The sequence below is a fragment of the Camellia sinensis genome, chromosome 10 (assembly GCF_055761805.1).
Source record: "Camellia sinensis isolate YWXY chromosome 10, ASM5576180v1, whole genome shotgun sequence".
Taxonomy (NCBI): Eukaryota; Viridiplantae; Streptophyta; class Magnoliopsida; order Ericales; family Theaceae; genus Camellia; species Camellia sinensis.
In genome coordinates, this window is record NC_138970.1 from 131,653,980 (window position 1) to 131,679,979 (window position 26,000).

A 26,000-nucleotide genomic window follows, 5' to 3' on the forward strand; every position below is an offset into this window, starting at 1 on the left:
AATGATAAAAACAAAATAAATGTGAAGTACGAAGATAAGGAACAGGTGAGAAACGAAAGAGTTTGAAAAGGTGGCTGTAAAAAGATAAAAGGGAAAAAAAACAAGAAAAAGAAAGGAAGTGAGGGTATTTAAGTCACGATACCAAAAAAAAGTTGTGTTTTAAAAGACATTGATTACTTTTCTCAATCTTTATAATAGTGGGGTAATTAAGTTAATAAATAAATTCTTAACAAATGCACTTATTAACAACAACACATAAAGATAAATATATTACCTGAACAAAGCTTTGGAACTTGCATTGCTTCTCACAAGAAACATGCCACTTTTCTTTATTGGGCTCCCTTGTTTTTCAAGTGGAAAGATAGGGTAAAGTGGTTCAATCTCGTACGACAATTGTCAAAGAAAAAATAATAATATATTTATTTTAAAGTCAATCTAACAAAAATAATAATGATATTATGGTATAGTTTTTGGAAAAAAATTAAAATAAAATAAATATGGAATCATTATACGGATTGGTATTCTTTTTGACTAGCAATGTTCTCAATGATAAAAACAAAATAAATGTGAAGTACGAAGATAATGAATGGATGAGAAATGAAAGAGTTTGAAATGGTGGCTGTAAAAAGATAATAAAAAGAAAAAAAAAAGGAAGTGAGGGTATTAATAGCTTGCAAGGCAATTGGAAAATTTTTAGAGGGAGGAATAAAATAGGACCCACCACTTACACTTTAGCTGATGCTTTAACAATTGCTCAACATCATAATGTTGAGTTAGTGGCACCGAAAAGCAGCATGTGGATGACATACTTTTTTTTTTTTGGCTGTTAAACATAACATAACTCAAGTGGCTATACCTTATCTCTCTCTCTCTCTCTCTCTCGCCATAACTGTTGTTTCTTCCTTGTGCTTCTCTTCCCATGGAAGCCTCCGCGACGAAGGATTGCTGCGTAAAAGTGGCTGTTCACATCCGGCCACTCATCAACGATGAGAGGCTTCAAGGTTGTGCAGATTGTGTCACTGTCGTCTCTGGAAAGCCACATGTGCAAATTGGCACACATTCGTTTACTTTTAATCATGTCTATGGGAGTACTGGTTCTCCTCCATCTGCCATGTTTGAAGAGTGTGTTGCTCCACTTGTTGACGGTTTGTTCCAGGGATATAATGCTACTGTTCTTGCTTATGGTCAGACGGGTTCCGGGAAAACATATACAATGGGTACTAGCTTCAAAGATAGTAGCCAAACCGGATTGATTCCTCAAGTTATGAATGCTTTGCTCAGCAAGATTGAAGCTTTATAGCATCAAACTGAATTCCAATTGCATGTTTCCTTCATTGAGATCCTAAAAGAAGAAGTACGAGACTTGCTGGATCACACGGCTGTGAATAAATCAGAAACTACAAATGGACATGTGGGAAAAGTAACTGTTCCTGGGAAACTGCCAATTCAAATTTGTGAGACAGGATCTGCTGAAGTCAGTGTGAGAACGCTAAAACAAATGGCTTGCTACCTGGAGCAAGGATCTTTGAACAGGGCGACAGGGAGTATAAACATGAATAATCAATCAAGTCGTTCGCATGCCATCTTCACCATCACATTAGAGCAAATGTGGAAGTTCAATCCAGCTTTTCCTGGTGATAGCAATCTTAACAACAGTATGAGTGAAGAACATCTATGTGCCAAATTGCATTTAGTGGATCTTGCAGGATCTGAACGAGCCAAAAGAACTGGTTCTGATGGTCTATGCTTTAAGGAAGGAGTTCACATCAACAAGGGCCTTCTAGCGGTCAGTAATGTTATCAGCGCACTTGGTGAGAGCAACATTTTGATCGGTGGAGATCAAAATTCGACAAAATAAAAAATTTGGATTTTTACTTGTTTCCTCTTCTAGCTTGAGGTAGGGATTTTTCCTACACTTCTTTATGCACTTTTACTTGATTATATGGAGTTTAGAGTTGTTTATAATTTAATTAGAATTTTTGGAAAATTTGTGATTTATTTGCTTAAAAGGGAAATTTTGAGAAAAATAAAGAGTTGATACCCAAATTGTGAAAGTGTAAACTTGGAATATGTTTGTAAGGTTATGAAAGAGCTATGTTTTAAATTTGAACAAAAACGGACTTCGACTCGATTGGTTTTGAAATTTTTACCGGTTTGTGACCAAAAGAGCATTTTAAAAGAAAACAAAGGAATTACATTTAATTTTGGGGGCTTTTGATCAAAATATGATGTCATAGCTGAATAATGCTTAGAGAATGAGTTTGGAAAGAAAATGATATTTTTTTGGGCATTAACGAAATTATTTTTCTTAATGTATCTGTTGGAATAAAATCGACATGGTTAAAAATGGACCTTGAGAGGTTATCGGACATGATTGTGATATGAAAACTAGTGTAGTTGTTCATATTTGATGAGATATTGAATATAATGTATTTATCGAAATTTTTATGGAATTTAATTGTTTAAATATCCATTTAGAAATATCTGTTTTGGGCTATCGATGGAGGATAACCATGATTGTTGTAGAAATGCATGAGACTTAGGTAAATTGAACCACATCCCTCATTTGTTGCATTGGACATTGCATTACATTCATTTCATTGGAAATGTGTCTGTTTTTTAGAAATGTTTGAAAATGTATCTATTTGCGAAAAGATGAATACTTGGTGAATCCGGGTAGGGGGTGTGGAATCGCGCGGTTAGGTGTCGAGCCTTCCAGTTTACTGGTAAAAATGACAATGGTAGTGCATTAGGGCCTACTTGCAGACACTCACCTAGATATTCACAGGGCCCGTATTCATGCAACAGATATGGTTTAAAATGGAAATGGTTTTATATTTGTTGTTGCATCTCAGCATTGCATGCTTTATAAAAAGAGAGATAAACTATTTTATCATTAGCATGGCATGAGCATACTCCTCTTTAGTCTTGTCATCGTTCATATGTTGTGTAGTATATCTCTACTGGGCTGTGGCTCACCCTATAAGAGAAATCATTTCAGGTACAGGTGCTATGCCTCCGCTAAGGCATTGACTTGGGCAGACTCGGAGGTGAGGCTTCATTTTTGTTATATTGTTATTTGTTGAATGTAAGCCCAGGGCTGTATTTGTATTGAGTTGAAACTCCCTTTTGTGTAACCAAGAATGTTCTTGGATAAATTTGTAAGCATGTAGGGCACTTATTTTCTGTTTGGCTTCCATTTCATACTTGTTGTAAAATACATGTTTGGGATTAAAACTGGGGCATTGAGATGTGAACAACATGTATTTGGCATTTGGGATTTAATGGAAATGGCTGTATGGATTAGTTAGCTATATATATGTGTTTGTCTATCAGGTGGGTTTTGTTGCATAAAGAGATATATCATGCCAAATTTTCGGGGCGTTATAATAGATGCCATATACCAACCAATGGCATCAGCCAGTAGATTATGCAGCTGAAGTGCATATGCAATATAATATTTGAACTCAGACATAACTCAAAAGAATAGCAAAGATGAAAAAATTTACTGATACTAAGGATTTATATATGTGATGTAGTAAATGCACCCATTACAGCTTGCACTGAAACACAAGTAACATTTCCAAAAAATAAAAAATAAAGGCACAAGAGAGAATTTCCTTATGTAAATCACAATAAATTCCCTTGAAATGCAAATATTTACACACACACACACACAAAAATTCAAGGTTACCTTAAAGGGATCTGAGGCTATAGGAATTTCATTGGGAACCTCTTCCACATCATTGGATGCAACAATACTAGGGTAAGGATGGGGAGTCTGGTCATGGTTCCTCTTCTCATTAGCACCAAAAACATCACTATTACTATCTCAGAAAAGTTATGAAGTTGTTTCCCAAGCAAATATGGTCACAAGAGAGAATTTCTTCAATAGTTGAATTGAAATATCTTGAGTAGGATCCTGAAACTTTTGCCTCTACCTACCATTGTGCTGAATAAGACTGGTACTTCCATCAAAAGTACCTACTTCAGTCCTCTCTTGATTTTCATATGAGGGGGGCCCACCATCTGAGATAGGTAAAGATGGCCCAGTTGTAACAGCAACAACCTTAGGCAACTCCAAAGAGGACAAAGTTCTCTGTCCATGAAAATAAAACAAAACAAAACAAAACAAAACTACATAGTTCAAACAGTCAAGAGAAGGCATTAAATATCAGGATAAATGAATTTATTACTAATGCTCAAGGCAGTGAAAAAACATCAGACAACAGTTCAAACAGAGAAACATGCAGTATACAACTTCACCGATCTCTTACTAGAATAAATGACAAAAACAAAAGATTGTTTTTGTAACTTTAACAGAAGCAAGAAATGCTGAAAGCAAGACAACTCAATATTTGCATGTAAATAGGAAAAATGAACTTCAATCCACAAAGAAAAAAGGCACTATTTGCTTTAGATAAGCTGACCATGTGCAGGAATGACCCTTTGGTAATTATAATATATTTACAGATTTGGGTCAGTCAAAATAAAGTTTAGTCTTCAATAAGTGATCCCTAGTTCATCCACATCCCTAATGCCATAGAGTGACCTTGAAAAATGTTCTGAAACCCAAACCATTGGTTAAACCAAAAAAGGGACTTCGTCAAGGGTCCCTGGTTCAACACCATTGGGTTCCACCAGAATTGAACCATGCATCATAATTACCCTACAAATATATTAAAAATTACTTAAATAATAACATAAGTATAAAGATACATTCATTTTTTTCCCTTTTATATTGATATATTGTTTTTTAAATAGTTAATTATACTTGTATTTGAAAGAAAATGCAATGGATATAATAAATAATATATGTTAACCATGGTGGTTTAGTGGTAAAGTGAACAAGTAATCATAAATGAGGTGCTGTGTTCGAGACCCATAACAGTGATTTTTGCAATGCATGAACCAAGTACATTGGAAACTCATAGGTTCGGTCGGTTTACTTAAACCGACACCAATTCATGCGGTTAGCCAGTTTAACTATAGGTTTTGCTAGTTGAATAAAAATAAGTCAGTTTTCAAATTAAAACGGTTTAGGGTTTATCTAGATCAGAGCCTAGACCAATCAACAGGTCAACCGATCGACCCAGCCAGTCCAGTTCGGTTTTAAAAGCATTTGCCTTGTAATATACCCTTCCTTATATTTGGTCTAGAATCGATTATGACACCACCCAACTCCAATATAACCTCAACTTGGACACATTGAAGAATCCAGATGATGGGTCCTTGGTTATGCTACAGATTTTACAATAATTGATTTGTCATCAGCTTATCATGTCAATTGCATAAAGAAGCAAAAGAGAAGAAAAGTGATTTAGGCAATTCAATTCACAAGAATAGTTCCATATTGTGTAGTAAAATGATTCACACTCCTTTTTTTTTGTCTTTTAGCCTCTCACAAGGATAGTGTGGGGCAAAAAAATAGTATATTAAAGATTATTTATCCTTAAAAATTGCTGAACAAAGCAAGGGACATTGCCCACACACAGGATAGATCGTTCTTTACCATAATAAATTCAAGTTTAAAATCACAAACAAACTTCTTAATTTCTAGACAATTAACAAACCAGTGTGAACACTCAAAGAATTTGAAATCTCATAACTCAAAAACCAACATACAGATAAAAGAAATGCCACCCAAAACTTTACCAGTTACTTTGGATGTGTTTCCATTATCAAAATTTTGTGAACTGAAATTAAAATGTCTCAATCTAAAATTTCACAGCTAAATTTAGCTAAGTTTGAGCAGTTGTATTAACCTTATGCTCTTATTTTCTCTTGATGCTTTCTCATTTATTTAAAACTAAAAACAATGTGATGACTGCCTTTGCAAAGAGAGCAAAAGTAAAGACCTTTCACCCCTAAACATCAAGCTCCTAACCAAATAAGCTTGAGCTCAACGCTTTAGCTCTGCTCATTCTTCTGCCTCTATTGCTGAGAATTCAAATTGATGATTTTGAGAAGTCTTAAAAGTAAAGGTATAGCGATCCCGGGTTTACCCTTGTTGTACAGAGATCCGGACATGCGTCCGTGGATGATAGTAGTTGATTATTACCTGGTGTACATCCTTTCTTACTTTGTATTTGAGTTATAGGATGTATTGGGAAGGTTTGTTACAGGTTGGTTGAGTTTAGAAACCAAAACTAGTTGCCCAGATTTTGACCTGTCCGCTCGAGCTGGGGTTTTGGCGCACGAGCGGGAATTGCACCCATCCAATATTTCCTGTGCAGTGTTAGAAGCTCGAGCGTGGGATTGGCCGCTCGAGCGGGGTTGTGTGAGTGTCGCTCGAGCGGGGAGTTGGACGCTCGAGCGGGAGACCTGTCTGCAAAAGTTCTGGGAGTGTGTATCGGAAGCTCGAGCGGGGGATTGGCCGCTCGAGCGGGAGTCTGTGAGTGCCGCTCGAGCGGGGCGACTTTTATATAAATCTGAGATCCGACTTTTGGATCACTTTTTCAAGATCTTCTCTCTCTTACTTTTCCAAAAAGCCATTTTCAGAGCTTCTCACTCTAAAACCGGCCCTTCTCTCTTAGATTTGATCTAGTAGGAGTTGTTTGCTCGCTTTTGGTCTTTACGAAAGTTGTGTTGATCGTCGAGGGCTATATTTTAATCTGAAAATTTCAAAATTTGAAGCATTTTGGTTTTGGTCTTCATCTCCATTGGAGCTCAAACTTTGAGGTAGGGATATCCTACTCCTTTCTATGAGCTTTGTCTTTAAATTTTAGTATTTTGAGATGTTGGGGTTGGTTTGGTAATTTGGTGAAAATTTGGGGCTTTTGTGTAAATTTACAAAGGTTGGGGTTTTAGCTAAATAAAGCCTAGATGCATGTTTGGCATGGAAAAAGTGAAATTAATGTTAAAACATTAATGAAAATGGAACCTAAGGGTTGTAATGTTAATTATGAAAAATGCCCTAATTACATTGATTGATTAATTTGTATAATTAATTGTTGGAAATGAGGAATTGAATTGAGAATGTGGAAATTGGAAAGGGAAGGGGTTAAAGGGTGTAGTTGGATTATTTATCGCTCACCTAGTTGAAATTTTGATTATATATCCATTGTTGCATTTATTTTCTGTATAGAAATAACTGCTTTGGGCTATCGGTAGAGGATAGTCGTGATTGTTGTAGACAATGCATGATGATTAGGCAAACGGAAACTAATCACTGGAATGAGTCATTGAGTATGATGATTGAAAGAACACGTTAAATTTATGTGTTGTGTGATGATGTGTATAATTATTGTTTATATGCATTGTGTTGGGTTGGAGGAGATAGGGAATGTACTCCACGGTTTAGGGGAAGATAGGGGATGAACCTCTAAACCGGATGTTGTTGGGAGGAGATAGGGGATGGACTCCGTAGATAGAGCTCATATGCTTATCTAGTGATGTATTGACAGAGCTCATATGCTTGTCATTGGAAGTGTGATAGTACTCATATGCATATCTGTGGAATTGATGATATAGCTTGTATGCTTATCTGTTGGTTTGTGATATAGCTAGTATGCTTATCTATTATGAAATGGGAAGTGCTTGATATGAGTTATTGTCTCATATGAGTTGTTTGGCCAGGTTCTGAGCCATGGTTTTAAAATGAGAATTGAAAGGAACTGGAGAATGAATTGTAACATGGACTTGCATGTCATGAAACTGTAAAGTGTGATAAGAGAAAGTATCAGTGTTGGTCATCTATCAACTGCTAATCTTTTAGTCATTGTTCATATTTGGTTTCGTGTATTTCTACTGGGCCGTGGCTCACCCTATATGGGAATATCATTTTCAGGTACAAGTAGCATGCCACCTCCAAGGACATAGCTTGGGAGGCTAGAGGCGGACACACTTTTGTCGTTTTATTTTTGATGTATCACATGTAAATTCAAGCCAAGGGCTTAATGTGTAAATGAGTTAGTACTCTTTTGTTGTAACCAAGTGTTAACTTGGAAAGCTGTAAGCCTTTAGGGCATTTGCTTTTGTCGTTAACATGTAATACTTTTTGTAATGAAACTCTGACAAATGGAAGAATGTGGAACTTTTATATATCAATGCATGTCTATTTTGATGGGTTTAATGTTGTTATTTTGAGGGCGTTACAACTTGGTATCAGAGCGTACCGGGTTCGAATACTTTGGGTACGTGGGAAGTGATTAATATCACAATGGGTTTGTCTCGCTTGGTAGAGACTTAGATGTAGTGTCACATGCTATCTGTTTAAATTGATAACATGCTTACGTGTTTATGTGGGTATGGGATTTAATTTCTAGGATATTGATTGGACCCTTGGGTTTCTGGGAGCCTTGTTGGAAAAGCACTTGATCAATGCTATTTCTAACCGGAACTCTAGTAACACCTCGGGACTATCATTATCCGGAAATGAAATTCGTCAGTGCTTATGTTTTTATGTGCTTACGTGGAATGAATTACTGTTGTCCGTGCATTAGGACGTGAGTGTTTAGTTTTGGCACATTGTGAATGTGCTAATGTTCTGTATTACCTTTATTAGGATGTCAGGACGAGGAAGAGGTGCTAGGCGTGGTAGGCCTGCGAGGCAGGAAGTACCCTTACCGGATGATATTCTGGCAGTGCAGGAGGGAGTTGGTCAGGCCAACGTGGCCGAGCCAGCAGGTCAGCAGGCTATGAGTGCCTTGGCACGAAAGATAGCAGGGGCTTTGGGTATTCTCAGGGCTGGGAATCAGGTAGCTGAGGCAGGGCCTTCCTTCTTAAAGAGGGAGTTCTTCCGGTCTAACCTGGACGAGTTTGTTGGGGATCCAAAGGAGCCACTGAAAGCTGACGAGTGGTTGGAACAAATGAGTAAGACGTTCGAGATGCTTGGCATCGAGGACGGGGCACTGAAAGTGACCTTGGCATCCTTCCAGCTGAAGGGAGATGCGGGTCAATGGTGGAAGTACGAGAAGGCTCGTGTTGGTGGTACATGGGAGGCGTTTGTAAATGCTTTCCAGGAGAGGTTCTTATCTGCAGTGGCTAGGGAGAAGCGGAGGGATCAGTTTAGTCGGCTTAATCAGCAGGGTATGTTTCTGGCAGAGTTCGAGGTCACTTTCACTAGTTTGTCCAGGTTTGCACCTGAGTTGGTGGCGTCCGAAGAACGCCGTTGCTATGAGTTTAAGCGGAAGTTGAGGCGGGGCCTCAAGTTGAGGGTTGGTGGGTCTTACATCCGAGAGTATAGACATTTAGTGGATGCTGCAGCTCATATGGAGCTCATGATACAGGAGGAGGATGAGGGGCAGAGAGGCTCCAAGAGGAGCCAAGATGGTCAGGGCGATGGCAGGAGACAGAGGGGTCCTAATCCTCAGCAGTCTCAGGGTGGAGTTGCTAGATCAACCTTTCCGGTGCCGAGTGCAGGCTCGGGGAGAGGTAGTCAGGGAAGCCTGACTTGTTTTACGTGTGGCCAGCTGGGTCACAAGTCTTCGGTTTGCCCGCAGAAGGGAGGGGGTCAGCGAGCTGCTTCTTCTTCAGCTGGACCTCAGGGCTAGAATCAGGGCAAGGGCCAGCCTTTGTCTTGTTATCAGTGTGGTCAACCTGGGCACCTGAAGAGGTATTGCCCTCAGTTGAGTGCCACATCGGGAGCGTCTGGTTCTAGATAGACGCAGGGTTTTCAGCCAGCTCAGTCTGTGCAGGCCTCGAGGGCCAAAACGGGAGCTTCGTCATCCAAGTCAGTGCAGCAGTCGTATGCTCCGAGGGGTGAGCAGGTAGATCAGGGGCCTACGGGGCGCGTGTATGCTGTTACCGCGCAGGATCTTGTACCGGCTCCATCAGTGGTGAGAGGTACTTTTCTATTTTGTAACTTGGTTGCTAGTGTGTTGATTGACACGGGTGCATCTCATTCTTTTGTATCTGCTGCATTTGCATCTGTTTTGGAGTTGGAGTTAGCACAGTTAGCATCTCCTATTTGTGTAGTGTCACCTCTTGGGGGTGAACTGATCTTAAAACAAGGTGTTAGAGGTTGTGATATAGAGGTCGCCGACCATAGGCTTCCTTTTCCGTTTGTTGTCATGCCCATGAAGGGCTTTGATGTTATTTTGGGTATGGACTGCCTATCGTCATACTGGGCTGTTATCGATTGCTACCGCCAGAGGGTCACGGTTTGTACCTTAAGCGGGGAGTGTTTCCATTTCTTGGGGGATCGGGTTGGTAGTGTGTTGCCACCGATGTATGATTCGCGAGGGCGAAATAAGCTTAGTGGTCTACTTGCTAGCTTTGAGAGTGGTGAGTGTAATGAGACCCAGATTGTATTGCCGAGGGTGGTTTGTGAGTATTCGGATGTCTTTCCCGAGGACCTTGTTAGTTTGCCACCTCACCGAGAGATAGAGTTCTCTATTGATTTAGTGCCCGGCACGGCGCCGATTTCTATGGCACCTTATCGTTTTGCCCCAGCCGAGTTGAGTGAGTTGAAGACTCAACTTCAGGAGTTGTTAGATAAGGGTTTTGTTCGCCCTAGTGTTTCACCGTGGGGAGCACCGGCCCTCTTTGCTAAAAAGAAAGATGGTGCCTTGAGATTGTGTATAGACTACCGGAAGTTGAATCGGGCTACGGTCAAGAATAAGTACCCTATGCCCCGCATAGATGATTTGTTTGACCAGTTAAAGGGTTCCCGTTGTTTCCCTAAGATAGACTTGAGATCGGGTTACCACCAGTTGAGGGTCAGGGAGGAGGATATTCCTAAGACGGCATTCCGTATGCGGTATGGCTATTATGAGTTTCTGGTGATGCCATTTGGGCTCACCAATGCACTGGCAGTCTTTATGGACTTGATGAACCGGATCTTCCAGGAATTCTTGGATCGATTTGTAGTTGTTTTCGTGGACAACATTCTTGTTTATTCGCCTTCAGAGGAGGAGCACGAGGCACACTTGAGAGTGGTGCTTGATGTTACTTAGAGCCCATAGGCTGTATGCCAAGTTTGGGAAGTGTGAGTTCTGGCTAGGAGAGGTGAAATTCTTAGGCCATGTGGTATCCAGGGAAGGGGTGTCTGTTGATACATCCAAGATTGAGGCAGTGCAGGACTGGGCACAGCCTAAGAGTGTGCTTGAGATCCGCAGTTTTCTGGGATTAGCTGGGTATTACTATCGGTTTGTGAAAGATTTCTCCAGGCTAGCTTCGCCGTTGACTAGGTTGACGCGGAAAGGGGTCAAGTTTGTATGGAGTGAGACTTGTGAAAATTCGTTCCAAGAGTTGAAGGTTAGGCTAACCACCGCTCCGGTTTTGATTATTCCAGAGAGAGGGTTGGGTTATGTGGTTTATTGTGATGCCTCACGAGAGGGTTTGGGTTGTGTGTTGATGCAAGAAGGGAAAGTGGTAGCTTATGGCTCACGTCAATTGAAAATTCACGAGAAGAATTACCCTACACACGACCTAGAGTTAGCAGCAGTGATCTTTGCCTTGAAAATCTGGAGGCACTACCTTTATGGTGAGAGGTTCGAGGTGTTCTCGGACCACAAGAGTTTGAAGTATCTGTTTACACAGAGAGACTTGAATTTGAGGTAGAGGAGATGGATGGAGTTCATTGAGGACTATGATTTTGAGTTGCATTATCACCCGGGGAAAGCCAATGTTGTGGCCGATGCCCTTAGTAGGAAATCCATTAGTGATGTAGCTTGTATAGCCATCCGGGAATGGGGAATGTTGGGTGTACTTGGCGAGTTTGATTTGCATCTGGGCGAATCTGTTGAGGCTGCGGCCTTGTTTTCTGTTGTTGCACAACCCACACTTGTGACTAGAGTGTTAGAGGCACAGAGAGGTGACCTTGAGGTAGAGTCCTTCCGAGAGAAGATCTCCAGTGGGAAAGTTGAGAAGGGTTTGACGGTGTATCCCGACCTGAGTGTGAGATACCGAGACCGTTTGTTTGTGCCGGAGTCTTGCCGAGAGGAAGTACTCTGAGAGTTTCACCATTCACGTCTTGCGGTGCATCCGGGAGGCACTAAGATGTATCGGGATTTGGGTCACCAGTTTTGGTGGCGGGGTATGAAGAGAGATGTGGCTGTTTTCGTATCGAAGTGCCTTACTTGCCAGCAAGTGAAGGCCAAGCATCAAAGGCCAGCGGGTTTGTTGCAACCCTTGCCTATTGCCGAGTGGAAGTGGGAGCATATCACTATGGACTTCGTTGTAGGTCTTCCGAGGACTCAGCGGGGTAGTGATGCCATTTGGGTGGTTGTAGACCGGTTGACTAAGTCGGCGCACTTCATTCCTATGCGCGTGAGAGATTCGGTAGATCATCTTGCCGACTTGTATATTCGGGACATAGTGAGATTGCACGGGGTCCCAGTGACGATCGTCTCAGATAGAGATCCTCGTTTTACTGCTAGATTGTGGCAGAGTTTGCAGAGTGCCTTGGGTACTAAGTTGACCTTTAGTACGACTTATCACCCTCAGACTAACGGGCAGTCCGAGCGTACTATTCAGATCCTTGAGGATATGCTTCGAGGTTGTGTCCTTGACTTTAGTGGGATGTGGAAGAGGCACTTGCCATTGGTAGAGTTTGCCTACAACAACAGTTTCCAATCTAGTATCGGTATGGCACCGTTTGAGGCCTTGTATGGCCGACCGTGTAGGTCTCCATTTTGTTGGGCCGAGGTGGGTGATGCACCTTTGTTGGGTCCGGAGTTGGTTAGGGAGACGACGGAGAAAGTTGAGCTTATCCGTAGAAGACTTGTTACAGCCTAGAGTCGCCAAAAGAGTTATGCCGACCGTAGGAGGAGGCCTTTGGCATTTGAGATAGGTGATCATGTCTTTTTGAAGATATCACCTAGGCGAGGTTTGATGAGGTTTGGGAAGAGTGGGAAGTTATCCCCTCGGTTTATTGGGCCTTTTGAGATCCTTGAGAGGATTGGCGAGGTTGCTTATCGTTTAGCCTTACCGCCGCAGTTGTCCGGAGTGCATGACGTGTTTCATGTGAGTATGCTTTGGAAATATGAGCCAGATCCATCGCATGTGTTAGATTGGACCGACTTAGAGGTAGATGAGGATGCTGTAGCACGCGCCCGCGGAGGGGGGGACCTCGCTACTACAGTTCGGACTCTCGATTTTGTTGTCGCGGTTCTTAATCTGAACCAAAGAGTCCAAATCTGGCAAATCGTTTTGAGAAACAGATTTTTGAAAAAGTAGTGTCAAACATGGACTGCTTTGCCAGATACAGAGTCGCCACCTAAATATTTTTTATGGGAGAATTTAGGAAACCCTGACTCGGTGCCGAAGGCCACATGTCCATCATCACCGGAGTTGTCTCGGCTCGGGAGCTTGGGTACAATCGGGGAAGGTCAGCTATGAGCACCCCCTCTCGCCCGGTCCGAAGACCGGCCTCTACTAACTGTGATATCTGATTTTGAAAACTTTACGTGTTCTTATTCCATTTATTAGCCTAGAATTACTATGTTATGCGCGCAGCAAACAAGTATAGACTAGATTGCCTAATTTGGAAATAAACATTGCATATCCGTTCGGTTTGAAAATGCTTTGGAATTTTCTACTCGCAAGTAGGCTAAAATACGGATTTCAACGAGTTTTTCCAACTCAAACAATCCAACCTTCACCCACAGGCATTCAAAACAGTTTAACACATAAGCATCTAGGCACATGTTAAGCATGCTGTCATGGCAACATTCACACTCATGCGATATGCTAAAGCGGAAATACTTACATCGTACTCCGTGCCAAAACAAAGAACTTGTTAGCAAACATGCATGATCCAAGTCCATGTTAAGTGCCTAATGCATCGCATACAAAGTGTTGATAGAATAGGCTCGGCTATCCTAAACATGGCATGTGAGAATGCACAACTATCACATATTCAGTTTAGAATTTGAAGTACAAATGCAGTTAGCGTGATGTACCGAGCCTAATGCATGTAATACAAATGCATGGATGCACACATGCGTAGCATAAGGTATGCTAAATTAAACGTGCCCTAATCTACCATCGTAAGCAGGTAAATAAAAGGGAAGAAAGAAGTGAGGTTGGAAGACATACACACCACCCACACACACTTATTACAGATTTGCTTAAATATTACAAATTAATTAACTACGCAAGCTAATTAATATTACAAATTGCCTAATTTAATTAACAAATTAAATAGACTAAGAAAAACAGTAAAACGCCTCGAGAAGCGCGCCGCCATGCGCAAGCTGCCTCTGTTTTCTTCCCTCTGCTCCTCTGGAGGCTGTCAAAACCTCAGAATTACATCCCTGGACACTGGGGAGTACCACCGGCTGAGTGGAATCACCACCGGCACTGGTGTGTGGCCATCGGCACAAAACGAAGCTGTCGGCAGAGAAAAGATTGCCGGCCGGCACCTTACACTGCCGGTCGGCAAAGAAAGCCTGCAGGACCTGCAACTCACAGCAACAGAGGGCAAGGCAAAGCATGGCAGCACAATTCAAGGCATGTATGCAATAAACATGTCCCTTATCATGATAATGACTCAAAGGGGCATGTGCCTCGATTCTCAGACCACCAATCACGCATTTCCATGCATGATGGCCCAAAGAACCAAGTATGCAATTTTGGTTTCAAATGCAATGCAAACCAATCAAACAAACAAGGCCATATTCCTATCACCAATTCAAGGAACAAGGCATGCATGCAAGATGCAATGCAACCTAGGCATACAAGCTAAGGATGCAACATGGCATAGCAATGAACTTATGCAAGCATGCAAGCATACGTATGACAATGCAAACTAATGCTAAGATGGTCTTATACATGAATTAGGCAGCTCTAATAAGGCTTAAAACAGTGGCCATTATGCCCAAAAATGGAGACCAAAACATACATGCACACATACACATGTTAAGGCCCAACACTTAGGCACAAAGCAAGCAACATTCAAGCACACTTGAAAGAGGCAATCATGAACAATTGGCATGCAACATGAGCTCTAAAAATGCATGTTAGGATGGTGCCAAACCAAGCAACAAAATCAAGCCAAACATGCAACAAATGGCCCGAGTGTTCAAAGCAAATCAAAGGAGCATTGAACTACACTTAATAAGGCCAAACATGGCATGAAAGGAAGGACCAAAATTAGAGGTTTAGCATGTTAAAACAAAGCTAAAGGACTACTTAGATGGCATCTAAGTGGCTCAAAATTCATAGGCATGCACAATGGTCAAAACATGGAGCATGCAACACATACTTTCAAAGCATCAAAGAGGCATGCAAGGCAATCAAACAAGCATGGAAATGGGACTGAAACAACATGTGGAGGGACCCTAAATCACCAATTCGATGCAAGGATGTCATGCTACACATGCACATACTCAACGCCAACAAGCCCAAATACAAAGGAGCTATATCAAGCATGCCAAAATCGACCCAAACACTTATGGACAGACCTAAAACATGGCAAAATAAGCACATAATGTTCACAAGACTAAGCCTAAAACATGCTCCAACTAAGGCTAACAACCTAAGACATGTTAAGGCATAAACAAGGCATTACATGGCAACTATGCTAAGCATTCATGGAGTTCCAAAACCAACTTGAAATCATGTTATATTATGGATATATAAGCATGAAAAACATCCTAAACATGCTCAACACACACTCAAGCATAGGCTTCCTTAAGAGGCCAAAATATATCCTTTTCAAGGACAACAAGGAGAGGGGGTGGCCCTCTCCTTCTTGGGACTTCAAGGCATCATCTTCACCACTGAAATCCCTCAAGATTTCAGTGGTGAAGAGACCCCAACACCAAAATCCCGGAGCTAGCACAAAATGGTCCAAAAAAGAGGCCTTTCAAGGCCTAAGGGTGGTCAACAACCCTCAAACAACAAAACACTCTTAATAAACAACAAAGAGGGTCTAAAAACAGAACTTTTTTATGTTATACAATAAGCACAAAAACAGCTCTAAGATAGGTATAAAATCAATGCAAAAATGGGGAAAAATGGGACTAGATTCTCACCCTTGATGACCCCTTTACAAATGGTGCTCCAAAGGCCTCCTTTAGCTTGAATCCAACACCAAAATTTCAAAACAAACCCTTTAGAACCTCAGCTCCAAGAGGAAGGTGAAACACTAGGTGTTTGTGTGCAATAGTAAGACACAAAGCACCTAGTGAACAAATGAGAGGGAAAGAGAGATAGAAAATGTATCTAACTCAAACCCTAGAACAAGAGCTCAACAATGGCTGTCTTTTGCTCCCAAAATATCTCTCTCCCTAACCTAAGTCTTCTCTCCCATTTTCTCTAGAGAGAGCCTCTCTATATCTCTTGTAAAGCTTACAAGACAAGCTTTACAAGAGGGAGATCCCTCCATACACGTGTATGGAGGGGAGCCAAAGCAAGACAGTTGTCTAAAAATATCTGCAAAAGCAGATGAACAGCAATCGGCCGGCCAAAAATGCCATCTTGGCCAAAAAAAGTGCCGACCGGCACAACAAAGTGCTGACCGGCAACAAATAGTGCCGGCCGGCAAACTACATTGCCGGTGGCAGCAAACACCAGCCGGTGGCCTCTAGTCACTGCCGGTGGTGGGTAGGGATGGTCTACAAGCCCTACCCTGCCTCTCAAAGGCAAGATGCAAGTGTTTGGTGCAAAACCAGACACTAAACGGTCAAGTTCGAAGATCCTGAGGCAAGGCGCGCGAGCCGAGGCCTCCGGGAACTCCAAACGAACACAAACATGGATAATCACCGAGTGTTCAAACGGTGACGTCCAAGTCTTGAGGACGGTAAAAAATGGGGTGTCTACAGATGCCTCGTATGAGGAGAGACCGGTTCGGGTCTTGGATAGGCGGGATCAAGTCCTGCGTGGCAAGACCATTCCTTTGGTAAAGGTTTTGTGGAAACATCACGGAGTGGAGGAGGCCACTTGGGAACGTGAGTTGGAGGTCCGCGAGAAATATCCGGACTTGTTTATTGATGAGTAATTTTGTAATGAAATTCTGTAATATTGTTGGACTTAAGAGCTTTAAATATGTCTTAAGTTGTAAAACATTGGTAATGTTTTGGTTTAATGAAAGTATGTTGTAGAACTTACCCTGATATGGGAGTTGAGTATGATATTGCATATGTTGGCTATATTGTAGAACTGGAGTTGTATCATGTACATTGATTATGTAATAACCCAACCCTCGTATGTGTTCCCGATATATTTTCAGTCCCTCATTATGCGTATTTATATGCTTATTATGAAATGTCACGTGGAATTAAGTTTAAGTAAGTGAACCTTATGACTATGGATTCATATCTGTTGAATAAGAAGACACGTGGGTTCATTTTTGACATTTTTATTGGTATGTTTGGAACCTCCTCATTTTATTTTGGGGTGTTGCTTGAGGTGGTAATAAGATGGTAAAGTAAGATTGGACCAAAAACTTTAATTCGAATAATTCGTCTACGATCAGCTGGCGCTCTTTTGCCTTTTTCTTTTTCTACACTTTGAATTTGGATGTGAGGTTAGAACCATTGGAAAACTTATCTCCGGGGCTTCAATTTGACCACAAGAATGACCTAAAACGGAGTCCGTATGAGAAAGTTATACCCGTTTGAAGTTTTCACATCTGTGTTGGAAGCAGGTCCGCACGTGCGGGGATAGCGGCGCACGTGCGGGACTGTGCGGGACAGCAGCTCAAAAACGTGATTTTTGGACCATTTCTTACATTTTCTTTTCCTCTCTTCTTCTCCACTCCTCCATGTCCGAATCCCTAGCCCCCAAAACCTTGATTTCCTCCACTTTTATCAACAATCCACCATGGTTCTTGCATCAAGGATGGAGAACAAGAGAAGATCAACATTTTCTACCATTTGGATTTCGAAATTTTGGAGGAATCTCATCAAGCTTGCTTGATTCTTGAGGTATGGAATCTTGGGAGTTAAATTGATGGGTTTAAATGGTGAATTATGAATCCTAGGTGTTTAATTAATGGGAAATGGGAATAAAAAAGTAATGGGTTAATAAGTTTGAATTTGTCTTGAAATTTCAATATTTTCTTGAAACCCTAGGTTGATTAATGATGATAACCAATGATTTGGCCCAAATTGAGAGTAGAATAATGAAATTGAGATATTGAATTATATATGTACAAGTTTAATTGGAATTTGAAAATGTTTGAAAATTATGTTTAAAATTTGCGAATCAACTTTGTTATGAATGTTGTAATTCATGCTTTAATGTAAAGGAAAAATTGGGGAAATAATTTATTAAGGATAGGGATGACATGCAGGGCCGGCCCTGGGCTAAGGCCAGTGAGGCCTGTGCCTAGGGCCCCAAAAATTAGGTCCAAAAAAGGGCCCCAAAATTCATTATCTTGTAATATATCAAAAATCCAAAATGGCCCAATTTTGTTTAATTAATTTAGGACATTTTAAAATGCCTCAAAAGTTTTATTTGGCCCAATTGATAAAAGGCCCAGTTAAAAAATATTTGTAAGTGTTAGTTGTTAGCCCAATTAAAAAAGTAAAATATAAAATATATGTATATGTCTATGGGGCCTATTTTTTTTTCTTCTCTTTTTATGGCCAAATTATGTGTTTTTTAGTGGTTTTTTAAATATTTTGCGCAATGTTATTTATTTATTTTGTAGATACATCTATTTAGATACACTTAAAAACTATAATATTTTTGTTTTTTTTTTTTTGAAAAAAACAAAAAAGTTGCCAAATACAAAAAATATAAAAAAATACAAATTGCAAATTCAAATAATTATTTTTGAAAATTCGAGTGATTTATATTTATATTTTTATAAATATCTAAAAGGCCCCAAAAAATTGTTTCGTTGAATCATGTTGTTTATGTTGAATTGTGGTGATTATGTGAGATGGTATTGACTACATTGATTTTAATTTTTGTGACCTAAAATGTGGAGTTTTCTGAAATGGGTTTCATCCCAAATTATTTTGCTAAATACTTGTGGGCTTGCTTAGTTATTAAAATCAAGAAAATGATTTAATGGAGTTTCTTTATGTAGATAGGAAATGTTTGGTTTTTGGTGAAAACCCTAGACATTCAAGGATTTTTGGAAAAATGTGGAGGATGTCCATACAATTCTTTTCTATCTTGAAATCAAAGTGATTGATTATAAATTTCATACTGTGTTTGCAAGAATCGTAATCTTCTATTTATAGATATATATTGAGATGGAGGAAATTGTGGTATAAATGGATGCTTAATGGTGGGCTTGTGAAGAATAATGAAGGAAAGAAAAAAGAACTAATGACTAAGTTACATATGTGTACAGGGCACACTTCAGGAGGGACAAGCACTCCGTTGTAGCACTGTGAGTAGTAGTACGGTAGTCGTACATTCAATGATCGTTAATGATTCTTATTGTTAACCTTCTATTTCTTGCAAGTATGTTGATTAGAAAATCTAAAGGCATTATTGCGCAATACATTTTATTATTGTTGACAAAGAATACTAACATTATATGTAAGATATCTATAGTGATTCATGACAAACCAAGGGAACGTATAAGCACTATGGAATCATGGTATTTACGTATCTCTGAAATCATTCAATTTGTAAATGTGCTTATCTCTCATTGGTAATTATCAGGAACGTCCTGTTAAACTTAAGTTAACTCATGTGAATGATGTAACGGCTACCAGTAGTACTCTGCTAGGTACAAGTCAAATATGGTAACATATATGAACGAGCAAACAAAGGTGTATGCTTCTATATGCTATTAATAGATCAAGTGAACTACGCTATTTCTTAACGAATAATTAGCTAAGACCACGGATTGTTTTATACGTTAATACCTGCTAAGTATTATGATAAACAACGGATTGACTTACGGATGGCTCAACCCAAAGACAGAATTAAATGTCGATGACCTTGTCATGTAACCCACATTATAATGTAACATGTTCTGTCTTTGCTAAGTGTACTGTAATGACATGATATAACAAGAAATGTTCGATGTTCTAATATGTTACGTGTTGAAGTAATGAACAGTTGGCCATATATGTAAGGTATTCATGACATCCGTAGCACACGACCCTTACCTGGGGGTAATAATACCGTGTTTTCAAGTATGTTTTCAAGTATGTTACCAGTTCAGGCATGTTACAAGTATACGCATGTTACAAGTTCAAGTGTGGTACAAGGTTATATATGTTACAAGTTCAAGTAGATACAAGTTTACGTATGTTACAAGTTTACAAGTTTAAGTCTGTTACAAGTTTACGTATGTTATAAGTTTAAGTCTGTTACAAGTTCACGTATGTTATAAGTTCAAAGATATTACAAGTTCTTAGTACCGAGAAACAAGAATGCTTTATATTGACTTGTTAGCACTATTGAAGTGCCAAGTATAATTAAGTTTGAATTCAGATTTTTGTTTATGAATTAAGCATAATGCATATGTATGAATTTTTTTCCGTTTATGATATGACATGATATGTATGGTTGGTCTGTAAAACCTGTTAATTACTGGTATGGAACAAAGTGCTACTTGGAACTAAGTGCTACATTCTGAGCCACCTCTAGAGTCCATGTGAGCCACCTCTTGAGTCCATACATATATGAATGAGGCTTATAGCCAATCTGGGCCTATGGCCATTCTATATGATCTATGAGGCCAGAGGCCATTCTGTATTTTCGGTATGGAACAAAGTGCTGTACGAAACTAAGTGCTGCAATGCGAGTCACCTCTAGAATCCGTATACGAGCCACCTCTTGAGTTCATACATATGTGCAAGTTATGAGGCCTATGGCCATTCCGGATAAGTTATTATAATATGAAACAAAGTGCTACACGGAACTAAGTGCTACAATGTGAGTCACCTCTAGAGTCCGTGTGAGACACCTTTTGAATTCATACACATATGTTCAAGGGCTTCACGCCATATGTACAAGGGCTATATGCCAACATGTTTAAAAGTTTAATGATAATATGTTCAAGGGCTATCGCCACTTTGTTCAAGGGCTTAAAGCCATTATGTTCCAAGATATTATGTTTCAAGTCAATATGTTTCAAGACTGGGCCTTAGGCCGTTCAAGAATTAATACAAAATCCATTAACCTTATGCCTCATTATTTATGTATGCATTGATATGTATTATAATTCAAGTTGAGCATTGAATCGTTTATGTACTATTATTCACTGAGCTTCACTCACCTTATATTATGTATGTTCTGTAGGTAATCACTTTGGGAGTCCGTCTTAACCCTTGAAGCTCACCCTTCAGTTGTCAACCTCAGTATGCCCAGGCTCTCAGACCAAGTCTATGCATTTATGTCAAGTTTTGTTAAGATTTTGGCTTGCACTTTAATTATTTACCTAAGGTTAAAATGTATGTATATGATCCCTTTCTATACCAATGTTTGTTTATGCGGTCATGTATGTATATGGGTATGTCTAAAAATAAATGACTTTCACGAATGTGATCCTGGCATGTTAGGTTTAGCTCAATGGATGCTTTTCTGTGTTATTTTATTATATTAAATGCTTCCGTTCAGGCCCCATATGATATGTATATCAGGTTAAGTGTCCGTTTCTGTATGGGTCATGCCCGAACTTTTAGGGGCGAGTTTGGGGTGTGACAGATTATGATATGAACTGTGAACCATGCATGTTGGGAATGGTTGAAAATGGACAAAAATTGCATGTTGATAATGCACTTGTGTTATGTGTTGTGAAATGCCTCTTGAAAAGAGAAGGAATTGACCGGTAATGGGTCGGGTTATTTAATATTATGTTATAATATTGTTGAGAATGGAGAAAACCTGTTTTTGAAAACTTGTGTTTAATTTCGGGGACGAAATTCTTTAAGGGGGGGAGGTTATAGCGATCCCGGATTTACCCTTGTTGTACAGAGATCCGGGCATGCGTCCGTGGATGATAGTAGTTGATTATTACCTGGTGTACATCCTTTCTTACTTTGTATTTGAGTTATAGGATGTATTGGGCAGGTTTGTTACAGGTTGGTTGAGTTTAGAAACCAAAACTAGTTGCCCAGATTTTGACCTGTCCGCTCGAGCGGGGGTTTTGGCGCTCGAGCGGGAATTGCACCCATCCAGTATTTCCTGTGCAGTGTTGGAAGCTCGAGCGTGGGATTGGCCGCTCGAGCGGGGTTGTGTGAGTGTCGCTCGAGCGGGGAGTTGGACGCTCGAGCGGGAGACCTGTCTGCAAAAGTTCTGGGAGTGTGTATCCGGAGCTCGAGCGGGGGATTGGCCGCTCGAGCGGGAGTCTGTGAGTGCCGCTCGAGCGGGGAGTTTGACGCTCGAGCGGGGCGACTTTTATATAAATCCAAGATCCGACTTTTGGATCACTTTTTCAAGATCTTTTCTCTCTCTTACTTTTCCAAAAAGCCATTTTCAGAGCTTCTCACTCTAAAACCGGCCCTTCTCTCTTAGATTTGATCTAGCAGGAGTTGTTCGCTCACTTTTGGTCTTTACGAAAGTTGTGTTGATCGTCGAGGGCTACATTTTAATCTGAAAATTTCAGAATTTGAAGCATTTTGGTTTTGGTCTTCATCTCCATTGGAGCTCAAACTTTGAGGTAGGGATATCCTACTCCTTTCTATGAGCTTTGTCTTTAAATTTTAGTATTTTGAGATGTTGGGGTTGGTTTGGTAATTTGGTGAAAATTTGGGGCGTGTAAATTTACAAAGGTTGGGGTTTTAGCTAAATAAAGCCTAGATGCATGTTTGGCATGGAAAAAGTGAAATTAATGTTAAAACATTAATGAAAATGGAACCTAAGGGTTGTAATGTTAATTATGGAAAATGCCCTAATTACATTGATTGATTAATTTGTATAATTAATTGTTGGAAATGAGGAATTGAATTGAGAATGTGGAAATTGGAAAGGGAAGGGGTTAAAGGGTGTAGTTGGATTATTTATCGCTCACCTAGTTGAAATGTTGATTATATATCCATTGTTGCATTTATTTTTCTGTATAGAAATAATTGTTTTGGGCTATCGGTAGAGGATAGTCGTGATTGTTGTAGACAATGCATGATGATTAGGCAAACGGAAACTAATCACTGGAATGAGTCATTGAGTATGATGATTGAAAGAACACGTTAAATTTATGTGTTGTGTGATGATGTGTATAATTATTGTTTATATGCATTGTGTTGGGTTGGAGGAGATAGGGGATGTACTCCACGGTTTAGGGAAAGATAGGGAATGAACCTCTAAACCGGATGTTGTTGGGAGGAGATAGGGGATGGACTCCGTAGATAGAGCTCATATGCTTATCTAGTGATGTATTGACAGAGCTCATATGCTTGTCATTGGAAGTGTGATAGTGCTCATATGCATATCTGTGGAATTGATGATATAGCTTGTATGCTTGTCTGTTGGTTTGTGATATAGCTAGTATGCTTATCTATTATGAAATGGGAAGTGCTTGATATGAGTTATTGTCTCATATGAGTTGTTTGGCCAGGCTCTGAGCCATGGTTTTAAAATGAGAATTGAAAGGAACTGGAGAATGAATTGTAACATGGACTTGCATGTCATGAAACTGTAAAGTGTGATAAGAGAAAGTATCAGTGTTGGTCATCTATCAACTGCTAATCTTTTAGTCATTGTTCATATTTGGTTTAGTGTATTTCTACTGGGCTGTGGCTCACCCTATATGGGAATATCATTTTCAGGTACAAGTAGCATGCCACCTCCAAGGACATAGCTTGGGAGGCTAGAGGCGGACACACTTTTGTCGTTTTATTTTTGATGTATCACATGTAAATTCAAGCCAAGAGCTTAATGTGTAAATGAGTTAGTACTCTTTTGTTGTAACCAAGTGTTAACTTGGAAAGCTGTAAGCCTTTAGGGCATTTGCTTTTGTCGTTAACATGTAATACTTTTTGTAATGAAACTCTGACAAATGGAAGAATGTGGAACTTTTATATATCAATGCATGTCTATATTGATGGGTTTAATGTTGTTATTTTGAGGGCGTTACAAAAGGAATATATTCATATTACTACAGGAATAACATGTTGTTTGGACAGGTGTGGACACCCCATTTTTGATCGCCCGCTAGGCTCAAGCGCTTTGTCCGGTACACTCGATGATGAAAGTGGTGTTGTGCGTGGTTCTGGGTCTCAACGAAGGAGCCTTGATTAAGCTTTGAAACAATCCTAAACCTTCCATACTCCTACTGTTCATACCCAAGAAATTCATTTGTACACCTTGTGCCACCCTATGTTGAGGCTAAAACAGAGAACTGGGGAATTCATTGAGGGCCGAGCTTTCCTCATTGAGAGTCGGCCGGGCCTTGGTAGCGAGAAACACCATTCTGGGTGGGAGGCTGCCAACTGTCCATTTTTGAAGATATTTATGATATTTTTGGCTCAAATTCTATAAAAAAGACTATATATCTCTGTTTTGAGGGTTGAAGAATTTCAAGAAAGCCATTATATCACCTTGAGAGCTCCTTCTTCTCATTCTTCTTGTGCAAACAACACTTTGAGTTAACCTACCACCTTGAACTCATATCCATACACCATACACACCTTCATACCTTAGTCTAGTAACCTTGGTTGAGCTTTGAACACCATAATTCAAGCTTGAGAGTGTGTTGGAACTTAGTTTGATCACAAACAAAAAGCTTACTCCCTTGAGAGGTATAAGCTTGTAATCTTCTCTCTTGCTTTCATTTCTTTCTTTTGCTACATAATTCTTATTGTTCTGTATTGTTTTGATCCTATTTCAAGTGTTTAAATTTGGTGTTTGAAGAGCTACCAAAAGGGTAGAGAGAGTATGCTCTTTCTACACCTTTACCTATAGCTCAAACCCTTTTACAATCTTTTTCTTTGTTCTCTACACTGATTTTCAGAGTTGAAAAAAGGCTAAAAACCATGCTTTGATGTTTCAAAAGTGGGGGGGTTAGCCACCCCTCCTTGTTCTTTTTTACTAACTTTGTTTCCCCTCTTTGTTTGGTTTTTTTAGGCTCTTTTCTTGCATTTTTAGCTACTGATTTTCATCACTTGAGGGCTGTTTGAGGGCTATTCTAAGTTATTTAAATAGTTCATGCTTTGATTAGCTCGTTTGTTATCTCATAAGTTTGCATACACAGCTTGTAGTATATTGTTCTAAGCTTTTCTTCAATTCATTTCCATGTTAAGAATCTCATTTTAATAATCAACTTGCTATTCATCTCTTTCATTTGAGAGTTGTTTCAATCGGTTGATGGTTGTTTAAAGCGTGAACTAGCGATTTACCCTTAATAGCTTAATCTCTACGGAGGTTTATTGCCAACGGTGTAGTCTCTTTTTCATGTTGAGAATCACCTCCTATTCGACATATTTCTCACTTAGTGGACGTAACCTTTAGTGGATGTAACAATCACCTTGCACTCAATGGATTAAAGGATGGTAAAGACTAATGAATTTGGCTTAAAATGAACCAACTCACATAAAGAAAATAAGTTATCTTGCTTGGGGTTCGGCCGAATGTTATGCCGAATCCGTTGTGTCAAGAGTTGTCTAACATCAATTCATGATGTTTTGATGGATCTTGAAGCGTCTCTACCTCCCTCTTTGAGTTCACTCCATGATAGGAGGAAGGGGAGGTCGTTGCTTATTTCATTTGTTGATTTTTGTCCAACATTGTGCATCAAAATCATCAAGCAATCAATTTACTCATTGATGGTTTTGGAAACAATTCTAACCTTCTCTCAAGGCTTTCCCATGACAGAGAAGTGTGAAAGGGACAAACAGAGTCCAAAACACTCTATTTGCACTATTTTCAGTTCAATACACAAAACAGAGTTTTGCACAAATTTGAGGCACGACCGGCCTTTTTAGGCTCGGCCAGGCTTCATTGAGGGCCGACCAGTCTTCAATGTTTGGTCAGCAGTGTATTTTTGTAGAAAACAGAGGGCAGTGGCTGAGGCGAAACAGAGCAAGCCTGGGGTGGACAGAGCTGTTCTTGAACATTGTGCATGTGCATGTAAGCAACCCTTGCTCATCCTCACTTACATCGTGATCATCATTGTAACTAATTTATTCACTATTGTTTATTGTAATTAGTTTCATTAATTATTAATGTTGTAATTATTATTATTGTCCCTTTGTAATTGT

At 39.9% G+C, this 26,000-nt stretch overlaps 2 long non-coding RNA genes across 2 annotated transcripts; both read left to right on the forward strand.

Annotated features, from left to right (window-relative positions):
* The first annotated feature begins 885 nt into the window (after positions 1-885).
* On the forward strand, positions 886-3,335 carry LOC145801319 (uncharacterized). Its single transcript, XR_014342629.1, has 2 exons — positions 886-1,897; positions 3,002-3,335. It is a non-coding gene; the product is annotated as an uncharacterized LOC145801319 (long non-coding RNA).
* Positions 3,336-17,621: 14,286 nt separating this feature from the next.
* LOC145801722 (uncharacterized) lies at positions 17,622-21,376 on the forward strand. Its single transcript, XR_014343374.1, has 3 exons — positions 17,622-17,816; positions 19,199-19,237; positions 21,106-21,376. It is a non-coding gene; the product is annotated as an uncharacterized LOC145801722 (long non-coding RNA).
* The last annotated feature ends 4,624 nt before the right edge of the window (positions 21,377-26,000 follow it).